Here is an 11,510-nt window from a genome sequence, read left to right as displayed (position 1 = left end):
CTGCTTTTGAATCATTTTATTATTATCATCATTCATTTATTCATTCTTTGGAGGGGGGCTATTTCCTAATGCCGCCCTAATAAGCTGATGTTCAAGGGGAAATATAACAGAAACTCTTTCAGTGTTATTCATTAATAAATTAACAGATAAACTGTGAAGAAGAAAAAACTGAGATTTAAAGGAGAGAGTGAGAAACTTGATCATCATCCTCATAATACATGTTTATCAGTATCTGCTGTGACCATACTGCAGTAATAACTACAAGTCTACATTTCTGTGACTGTTGATCAATCACAGCAGGAATCTGAGCTCATCTCTGCACACAGAGCAGCTTCAGCTCTGGGATAAACTGCTCGCTTCACGTCCTTCTCAGCTCACAGACACTCATCCTGATATTTTCCTTTAACATTTGATGCTATAATTCATCTGAGTTTACACTTTATCTGCATAAATACAGAAAAACAGACCCAAACACCAGAAACCATCAGTTTCACCATGTAGAATATATTGTTGTTTCCTTGCTTTTAATTCAGAGAAAAACTCTGATTTGGATTTTCTCTGTTCTCTTTGCCACAGCCCATCCCAGCAGCAGCTGAAGCAGCTGACTGTCACAACACTGAATAACACTTTAGGAGGAATTTCAGAGGTCAGTAAAGCTCCAGTTTCAACATCAGTTAATTAATCATAGTTCATCATAAATGTGAACCTGGCTGGCACACATGTTAATGTTAGCCATTTAAATATTAGCAGTTAGCTGAGGCCACAAGAAGAAGAGGCCCTAGAAGAACAATGGATGATAAGATTAGATTTTCAAGACTAGGCAGAGACGTGTTTTCCTTTACTGTCTCTTACAGAGGAGGGAGCAGATACCAGACGAGGTCACGGAGGTACGGGGAGGATTCGCAGCAGACAGCAAGACTGCCACGTCCATGCGAGAGAGCGATGGCTACGATAATCTCTGTTTTTAAGATAAGATAAGATAAGATAAGATAAGATAAGATAGAACTTTATTAATCCCTCGGGTGGGTTCCTCTGGGAAATTCGACTTCCAAAAAGCACAGCAACGACCGAAGTTACAGTTACAGAATTGTTATATATAATATATATATATATACACACACACACACACACACACACACACACACACACACACACACACACACACACATATATATATATAAATACAGAGACAAATATAAATAAAATATACAAAGGGGATAAATAGAATAAATAGGAATAAAAAATAAAATAAAAATACAATGTCTCCCTATATAATGTTGTACAGCCCATGTGAGGGTTATCCTCTCTGCGAACCAGATGCTTGATTTCACACAGAGGTCCACCAACTGAATTTGATCAGTTATGGAACGATTTACCTCGACAGGCTCCTTCACTCGCTGCTTTTAAACCTCCTTTAAAACACACTTTTACTCCCTGACCTTTGACCCAGTGTGACATGTTGACTCACTACCTCAGACAGCTTAAAATAGTCTTTTTGTTTTTTGGTGCTGCCTAAAAGAACCGTGAAATATCTGTCCTATATACAGTTATGTTCATATATTTTTGTGCTACATCAGGAAACTCAAAAACATAGTTTTTAATATTTTAATCCTTATTTTTAAAACTGTTTTTGTCATTTTTCTGAATAACACTTTAGGAGGAACGTCTTGATGCATTCTCAATCATCCAGGAAAGTAAATCTCCAAAAGTTGATTCTGTTCATCTGGACGTAGCGTAAATGTGTCCCAGCTGGACTTTTGTCAAAGCTGGAAAGGCTCCTAAAGAAAGTTCCAGTTGATCCAGGAGAGAAGGACAACCGCTGCCTAAGAGAAAACCTGTAGCTATCCCATATGTGTCAGGAGTGTCGGAGCAGCTGAGTCGCATTTTTTCTAAACACCGGGTCTCTGTGGCTTTTAAACCCCAAAACACGCTGCGCCAAAAACTGGTCCACCCCAAGGATCGGGTCCCCCGACACAAACAGAGTAACATAGTGTACGCTGTTAAGTGCAGGACGATTGGCAGGATTTATACATCGGGGAAACCAAACAACCTCTGGCTACAACACAGAAGAGCCACCTCGTCAGGCCAGGACTCTGCAGTCTATTTACACCTACAGGCCAGTGGACACTCTTTCAATGATGAGGATGTAACATCCCGGACAGGGAGGAACGCTGGTTTGAAGGCGGAGTCAAGGAGGCCATTTACGTGAAAAGGGAAAGACCATCTCTGAATTGAGGAGGGGGCCTAAGGGTACATCTGTCACCATCTTACATGCTGTGATTGCAGCCATTCCCCAACTCTCTGTGAATGACCATTGATCAGTGGTTGTTGATCAATGGTCATGAGAATTGCATAATTAAGATTAAGGAACTGACCTCACAGCCCATTGTTCCTTCAGTGGGCTGGTTTCAGTCATTATGCAAATGTCCTGTTTATAAGATTGAATCCTGCAGTCAGCTGAGACTGAAGGAGTCACCTGGATGAGAGACGAAATGTTTCTCCCACAAAACGCTACGAACAGATGAACAGAATCAACTTTTGGAGAAAGAAGTTGAATCAGTATTTCAGCTTTAAGAGGGTATTTTAACACAAACATCAGTCCTTCTACTTAAGTATGTTTGACACTTTGTTTACACCTAAATTAACTTTACTGTTAACCAGTTTTCATGTTTCTGTAATCCACCAGTGTGCTCATGCTTTTTTAAGTGAAAACATATTTTTAATGATCAAATATAATTATGTTTGTTATTTGTGGATTTTAAATGTCCTTGACAGAGACAGATGATGATCATTATCCTGCACTGTGCTCTCAGGTTTGGTCGAGCTAGCACAAAGAATGGCTATGTTGAACTTCCTCCTGGGATCTACACTAAGAAGTGAGTCCAACATTAGCAGGGTCTCTTTCCTTTATCTGATTCACTTTAGCATTCACAGTCACGTGAAGCTTGTTATTAACTCGATAAGTCAACCCAGGGTTTCAGCTGAGCGCTCACATGAAACACATGGTGTTGGCAGCATCTGATCAATCATATTCATGGAGACGTGTATCAGCAACAGAGCAGCTGAGTTTGCAGAAGGAAGTCAAACTAAACCACAGGAACAATATGAGGAGATTACACACATAATAAAATACTAGCAGTAACACAGCTGCTGCAGACAAATCAGTCGTGTGATCGTGTGTGAGAGGAGAAGGACTGTAAAGGAGTTTGGTGTTAAAAGCTCTGTATGAATGTGGGAGACTTTGAAGGGCTTTAAAAAGGCCAATATAAAATAAAAGGCAGCAAAATTGCTGAGTGTGAAAGTCACCAGACTTATCAGACCTCTGTGATTAAGACCTGTAAGAACACCTGTTTGTACTTGTTGGCATTATATCAAACACACACGTATATTAAGCCTTTGTTTGAACTCTGGTTGAATTTGTTACTTTCAGACTGTGAAACATCACAGAGGCTGCAGCTGCAGATCTTTTATTCACCTGGAAATTTACTTTAAATGTTAGATGGAAAATGTATTGCTCAGTTTAACCAAAGTAAGAACAAGAATCCATAAACCTTCATAAAGACAAACATCTCCCAGAACATTGAGCTGCTGAAGTGTCACTGAAGGGAAAAACTATTTGTCCTCCTCCATCCAGCAACACCTGAAAGACCTGAGTGGTAGCTCCTCCCTACACTGTGTTTGAAGCAAAGCACAAAGGAGACACCTGCTGGAGCAGCTGGAGTCCTACAGACACTCAGCCTCTTCACTACACAAACACCTCTACAACATCCACTCTTTCCACTCTGACTGCTGTGTTTGTGGAAACACTCCAACACACACCGCTTCACATACCAACATAGAAATGTGTGAAAAAGAGCTGAGCTGATATCAAACATGAGGATTTATTCAGAAATACAGAGTCAGGAACAACATCTAGACACACATTACCTCTCAGCAGCAGAAGAACAGCCTTTAAAGTTTACACCAGCATCCTTCGACCTGTTGCTCTTTAAGGAAACACAGCTGGGTTCAGGTCCAGGCTCTGGATTAGTTTCAGGGTTATGTCCAGCTGAGCCTGGTACGGCCCACAGCTCTGGGCTTTAAAACAACACACACAGAGGTATGAGTGTGAATAATGATGGAGCAGTGATGTGAGTGCTGAGCTGTGACATGGAGAAGAGTCATGGACAGTTAGAGATGGTCATCTCACCTCTGAGCTTTGGTCTGGCTCTCATGTTCCCCACACAGAGTGCTTTTAGAGGGAGGGACTCCCTCCTCTCTGTCCTCACACTGATCCATGCTGCTCAATTCACATCAGCTCACACACACTTTCTACCTTCACCTGCAGAGGAAACACAAATCATTCATGTGCACATCAACTGAGAGCTGCAGAGGTCGTGTCTGATGTGTTGGACTAACATCCATCTGAGACGCAGCTTTCATCAGTTCACTACAAAAAGTGTCACAGAGCCCAGTTCAGCCTCCAAATCCTCCATTACTGTAGTCCTACAAAGCAGCAGGTCAAACATGGCTGCAGAGAGCAGCTTTATGTCAGTAACCATGTCCAGGACCGAGCTGACTGCTTACAGAGTTCATACTCTAACTGCTAGCTGCTCTGCTAGCTAATCTAACTCAGTAACAGTGACTCTGACAGCAGTTACTGTGGAACAGCGGCCGAGCTCAGGACACATTCAGTGTGTTTAGTCTGAGTCCTGGACTCTGATTCAATGGATTCAATCCAGCTCAGAGTTTCATGTGTTCATCAGAATAAAATACATGTACTAATATAACAGAAGTAATGCTCTGAATGCAGGACTGTAATGGAGGATAAATAAGGTTTTTACAGCCTGAAAGAAACATTCAGTTCATATATTTGTAGACAGTGAAGCAGTTTTTAATACTGCAGCTGTTTCCTTCACCTGTGTGTGTGTGAGCCACACCTTCATGTGCTGCTGTAGAAATATGTGGTCTGACTGCTCAGACTGAGTCTAGGAGGAAAGTTCACACGCTGGAGAAAGTTTTGTTCCTAACTTTGTCAGAGTTCGGCTCCAAAGACAAAGAAGACGGAGCTTACAGTCTGTAGATGGTCCTCAGTGTGTGTGTGAAGCCAAGAGAGCACACAGGAGTGTGTTTATGTCAGCAAATCAGTGTGTGTGAAGAGTCTGAGGGAGTGTGTGAATGAGACTCAACACTGAACAGTCCAAGAAAAGCGTCTGGATTTCTTTAAGTTTAACTTAAAGAAGTCCAGACACTTTTCTTTTTGTCTCCATAATGTCTCCATAATGCTGCAATGTTATCTGCCCCAGAAACACTGTGCAGAAGCTCTGATGGTGACACAGAAAAGTCACAGTGGAGATACTTCTGTCCACCTTTGATTAGACTCATTATAAAAAGGAAACAAAGTTTGAACACAGTCATGTTTCCAGTTCACTGACTTACATTTATTCCATGGACACTCACTCTAACCTGAAGCACAGCTACAACCCAACATTGTTGAGGCCTCATCTCCTCCTTTCCTGACTGTAGAGGTTAAATATGCAACAACCAACAAATAAAAGAATTTGGTTCATTTCAAAGAAATTCACACGGTGACCAAGTAAAGTAACCGTAGTAAAGGAGACAACATCCCGTTGATGGTGGGATTATTTGAAAGATTTGCTTTAGTCACGTCACCAAATGCAGTTGAACCACCCGTGGATCCATGTTTGACCATTCTACCACTCTGAGCTCTGCTTTTGAATCATTTTATTATTATCATCATTCATTTATTCATTCTTTGGAGGGGGGCTATTTCCTAATGCCGCCCTAATAAGCTGATGTTCAAGGGGAAATATAACAGAAACTCTTTCAGTGTTATTCATTAATAAATTAACAGATAAACTGTGAAGAAGAAAAAACTGAGATTTAAAGGAGAGAGTGAGAAACTTGATCATCCATCCTCATAATACATGTTTATCAGTATCTGCTGTGACCATACTGCAGTAATAACTACAAGTCTACATTTCTGTGACTGTTGATCAATCACAGCAGGAATCTGAGCTCATCTCTGCACACAGAGCAGCTTCAGCTCTGGGATAAACTGCTCGCTTCACGTCCTTCTCAGCTCACAGACACTCATCCTGATATTTTCCTTTAACATTTGATGGTATAATTCATCTGAGTTTACACTTTATCTGCATAAATACAGAAAAACAGACCCAAACACCAGAAACCATCAGTTTCACGTTCAACGGGAAGTGGCTCAAACGTCACAGTTTCATAACGTCACCCTGAACTCCACTCACGGAGTTTCTGTCGCCATTGTAGTTTTTAAAGTCCCGTGATAAAGGCGGGTCTTTCTGTGAATCCGCACGCTCATTGGCTAATAACTTGAGATTGACACATCGTTATCCAATGAGCGTGCGGGAACTTCCGACATAAAGTTGTTTCCTTTGAAAAACCAAAGTCTGATTATTTTTGCCTCCACTGACGGAGCCTGTTGTTCCCGCCACAGAGACACAGTAATGTCAGAGCGGTGTTAACACTCACCCTGCCTCAGCACAGCTCTCACTCTCCTCCTGCTCTCTCACACTAAACGGAGGCTCAGCTAAACTCACTTCCTCTCTACTTACAGGAAACCAGCGCTCAGAGGAGCCGACCGGCCTCACATTTCACCCACAGACACGAACAGCGTGGAATTATTTTATGTCATAAGAAGAAACATATTCATGTTAACACTCACCTGCCTCAGCTCCACCTTCCTCCTCCTGCTTTCACTTTCACTGCTGCTCCCTAAACACAGAGGATGCTGGGACTTGTAGTTGTTTCCTTCCGGTGCGGTCTTCCTCTTTGTTTGTTTGTGTTTGTGTTCAAGTTATTTCGATCATGTAAACATCAACAGAACACGTGAAGCCACACAGAGTTTGTATGTCGAGGTGGGTAGGAGGGTTTGAGGGTTTGGGGAGGGGTCAGAGGGAAGAGGTCTCGCCAGTTGCAGGATCTCTAACATTAGAATCTAAAAATGTGTCTCATATAGGTGTTATTTTGGTACTTTACAACGTCACACAGTTTCAACAACTCCTTATATGGTACAAGTTCCTCTTTTCTGTCTGGCTTCCTGTATTTATTAATATGCTTGTATATTTCTACACTAACTTCCTGTTTTTCAGTCTGGCTGAGCACTTAGTTTGTGAGTCAAAAGTGGCCTTGCTTTACTAACCTTCATTATTAAAGTACATAAAACTATATAATCAGAAAATAAGCACTAAGAATATATTAATTACATGACAGTTCTCCCCCTTTTCGTGTTTGCTAAGAAACACGACATAATTCCTAATTTATCCCATTAAGTTTACCTGCATGTTAAAAGGCTAAAATATAACAAAAGAGATTATGCTAAACAAAATGAAACCTTTCAATTGCCCAACCCTATCTGTCCCCTCAACGGGTTGTATGTTTTCAACGTTTCCTTATTATTCCGTCATAATTACTTCTATCCACAACAAATAAATCAAGCTCTAAGACAGCACCTGTGAAATGTGAAATGTCCTAAATCTACTTCCTACACCCCCTTTTTTACCCAGAATCCCAGTTTAAACCCACTCCTGACTTCCCTCAGTGCTCACTGTAAACTCCAAACAGATACAATCAGCTTTTCTGGTAAAAGGCCCTAGATTATTTTGTCAATCTTTGGAAACATCCTCCATAGAGTTAGCCCATTTCATCTTCCAAACTTAGTCCTGGTTTCTTTGCCCCCTTTAACGTGTAGAGCATATCCGGCCTGAATACTGTGTTTGGGCAATTTACATAACATAGAAATCCTGCAACTGTTCCTAAAGTCCCTCTCATTACTCTTCATTACTTTTATGCTCACATTTAACCTGTGTCTAACGAGCTTTTAATCTCCTAAACAACACATTTTCTGGAACTATGGTTCTCTGTGCTCTGTGCTTCTTTTGGTTCCCCTTTCTCTGGTTGGTTCCGTGCGGTCTGGGGCTTCCAGGATTCTCGCCACCCCTGTAGTCGCTGTGGTCCTGAAATCTTCTCCTGTAAAGGATAGAAAACAAAACGCCTCTCTCTGCTACACCTCAATAATCTACTGTGTGCATCTATTGTTCCCTTAATTATTCAAAGTTGGTTCAAGATATCATGTTCTGGGCTCTGTCCTTTATATTAACTTTACTTAATCTTTAATTAATCTTAATTTACTTGATCTCAATGTTCTTTATGTGTGTGAGCAACACTTTTAATTTTATTAAACACACCCAGGGTCAGATATACACCATCACCATATCAGCATAAAAACAGACAGAGACGTTCCTCTTTCTGTCACATTCTTCCATACATGACAATTTGTTTCACCTTCCAGATGATTCCTGGGGACTTACAATTTCTTGACTCTTCTTCTGTCACTTGTTACTAGGCAGCTCAAATGCAGTAAGAAGCAAAATGAATTCCAGGCCCTCGGCCTGGCCTATGTTTAAATCATTTGTGTTTGTAAGCGTGTATGCGGTTTAACCTTCTGCTGCTCCAAGTCACTTACACAATAGATCATCGGGACATCGTGCCCAACGAAGCTTAAGACCTTGAATAGACTGAGCATCAACTCTGTCATGAGTACAATATGCAATGTGTGTATACAATGATTATAGCTGCACCTTTAATAAAAGTTTTAGTCTAATGCCAGTAGCTTTAATAAACATTTTAATGCAATGTTAATGATGAAGGCTATATTGTAGCAGTAAAGTATTTTCTTTATTCCCACATTCCCTCTCTTGACCTTTCAAAAAGAAAGGTCACCACACTTCGTGTTGTGTCACTCCTCGGCCCATTTGGCCGCTTCTAAGTCCATCAATGGCATCATGGCCACTGGAACGACCGTTCTGGGGTCCACTGCCCTCGTTATTACCTTTTCCAGCAGTCCTCTGGCGCAAGGAATGAGACAACAACCGCAGGTGACCAGTATCGCTAAAAAGTGGCAGTAGAAAACATTGCAGACATGAAAAACCCCTTCCATTTCCCAAACACTGAGGTCATCCAGCTGTCCAGCGGATTGTCAATTCCCGAGTGCTCATGCATGGTTTTAGACAGAGTTTTCAGCCCCTCCGTATCCGTTACCGTATCCGTATCCGTTGAGAATTTAAAGCATGTGTAGTTGTTTCGTTTGGGCATGAATGGTCCTACTTGTGTTTGCTTGTGAATTAGGACTGGCCTCCCGTTTGTTTCCTGCTCCTCTTAATGTAATGGTACATTTTATTTTACTTTATCAGACTTACCCAAAATATATATGCTTTCGTTACTTTGCTGCTGTTTTAATAATTTACTGTTTAAAAGTCAAGTCAAGTCAAGTATTTATTTATTGTCATTGTCAAAGAACAATGAAATTGCGTTTGGGGCTTCCGTACAACCCGTAAAAAGAAAAAAAAAATACCCCTTAAAACCCAAGTGTAAATATTTAACCCAGTGTGACTTCAGTGCAATGAGACAATCCTTAGCAACAACATGAGAACAAGACAGGTAATGTTCATAGGACATTCAGACAAAGACCTGAGAAACATGACAAACTGCAACAATGCAACACGTTCAATATTATTATACTGTGAGATATGATGGTTGTCTATTTAAGAAAGGGGGGGGGGGGGGGCAGGGGGGGAAAAGGGAAAAAAACCTTGGTCACTTGGACAAGTCTTTGTAATTATTTTCCTCTATCAAATTTAATTGACTTCTACAGTGGCCTGCTTTTGTTAATAGTAACATGAGTAACATCCAACATTTTCTCCCCTTTAGCATCTGGTATTTCCCCACTATATAATGTACTACCATAATCTACACCCAGTCAATAAAACAGAATTTTCTCAAAGCAAACATCGGCAACCCAAAATAAGCAGCCCCAGAATTAAGTATTCCGCTCCTCCTGCTCATGGCCAAAGCAAAGCAAAGCAAAGCAAAGCATCCCCTTTCTCTTGCCAGCATGGTGAATTGTTTGTCAGCATTTATTCATCCTACTCTCGGTCCAGTCTTTATCTCAGTGTCCAGTCAGTCCAACCTTTAGTCCACATCGTCAGTCCAGTCACAGTCCATTCACACACATTCACACCAGATATTGCTGAGGGTGGAGACTCCTGCGCAAATAATCAGATTCTCCACCCTCAGCAACGTGAGCTCATTCATTTGTTTTATTTTGTTTTGTTTTTTGTTTTTTAGGGAAAGAGTTCTTTATGCTCTTGGACTGGATTGACTCGCTGCAATCATTTTAGACAGGGACTTACAACCTGATCAGGTCCCCACAGGTCAGCTTTTCCTCAGCCAGTTGTAATCTGGAAAAGCTCACCTTATATTTATTCTCCCGAAAATTTTTACAGCGCTGTTAATTCAATCTTTCAGGCCTGCTTAGAACAAAAATGAGAAAAAGAGAGCTGATTATTAGCTCATCAGAGCACAAAACATCATCACCTGACAGGTTTTCTCTAAGTGCACTGTTACAATGTTAAAGGGCCCAGTTCTAACCATGTCCATGTTTAATAAAACTCCCTCTATTAAAATAAGAAAACAACCCAAACCTAACCGACAGAATCAACCCATCACTAAAACAACAACCCCAAAAATCTTAATCACAGAAAAGTTTTGCCTCAAGTTCTTCAGTGTCCTGACAGTCTGAGGTCAACTGACATAGTCTCACCTGCTCAATACACAGAAAATCTTGTTAAAAGCTGCACAGTTTTGCACACCATTGATATTCTCATTAAGCCCTTTCTAAAGACGCCATAACCATCTATCATCACTAAATTCTAAATTTCTTTTCCAAATCTGGACGACTGCACGTAGTCACAGACCTGAACACTTTATTTAATTATCCTGTCTGTTACCAAGCCTTTCTTCTCACACAGTCACAGTGTGTGTTTCAGTGCAAGCTTCACTCATCCAGTCAGACAGGAAACACAAGTTCTCCTTTTTCTGTTCCTGTCCCCAGTCATTCAACTCATTTGCATACTGAGTCATATCTCAACATCCCTGAGTTATTCCTCAACTTCAGGGTTTAAGTGTGTTACATTCACACTATTTTAACACTGATGAAAGATAACAAGCTGATTTTCATTGCATGTGTGTTATTAGTCAGGTTTAATCGATGTCTGTGCAGTGGAGCTGCAGATCCACCAGGACATGTTCTCAAAGCTGCCTTTCCTACACATTTCTCTGCTATAACTGGATCATTTTTAACTACTTTGATATTAGTCCAATGATCTTTGTATCACTTTTTCTTCACACTAAGTGACTTGGACAAGATGATAAACAGACTCACATGCTGAAGATGCTGTCTAATCTTCATGAGCTCTCTTGTATTTGTAAGTGTTAGTAAGGTTAATACATTTTCTGCTTGTGTGTGTGATTTTGTGTATGTTTCTATTTGCAGTGTTTCAGACTCCTTCACAATTTTCCCACTTAAGCAGTCAGTTTTCTTTTCCCCAGGTTTGCTAACCCAAATTTAGATTTCCCACATTAAATAACAGCGTTCCTCTGTGTTCTCACCTACTGCTCTCACTCCTTTGTCCTCT

This window comes from Copadichromis virginalis, linkage group LG3 (assembly GCF_057382275.1).
Source record: "Copadichromis virginalis isolate Kocher_CV1m ecotype Utaka linkage group LG3, C_Virginalis_male_GT1.1, whole genome shotgun sequence".
Taxonomy (NCBI): Eukaryota; Metazoa; Chordata; class Actinopteri; order Cichliformes; family Cichlidae; genus Copadichromis; species Copadichromis virginalis.
This window is presented reverse-complemented; position numbering follows the sequence as displayed.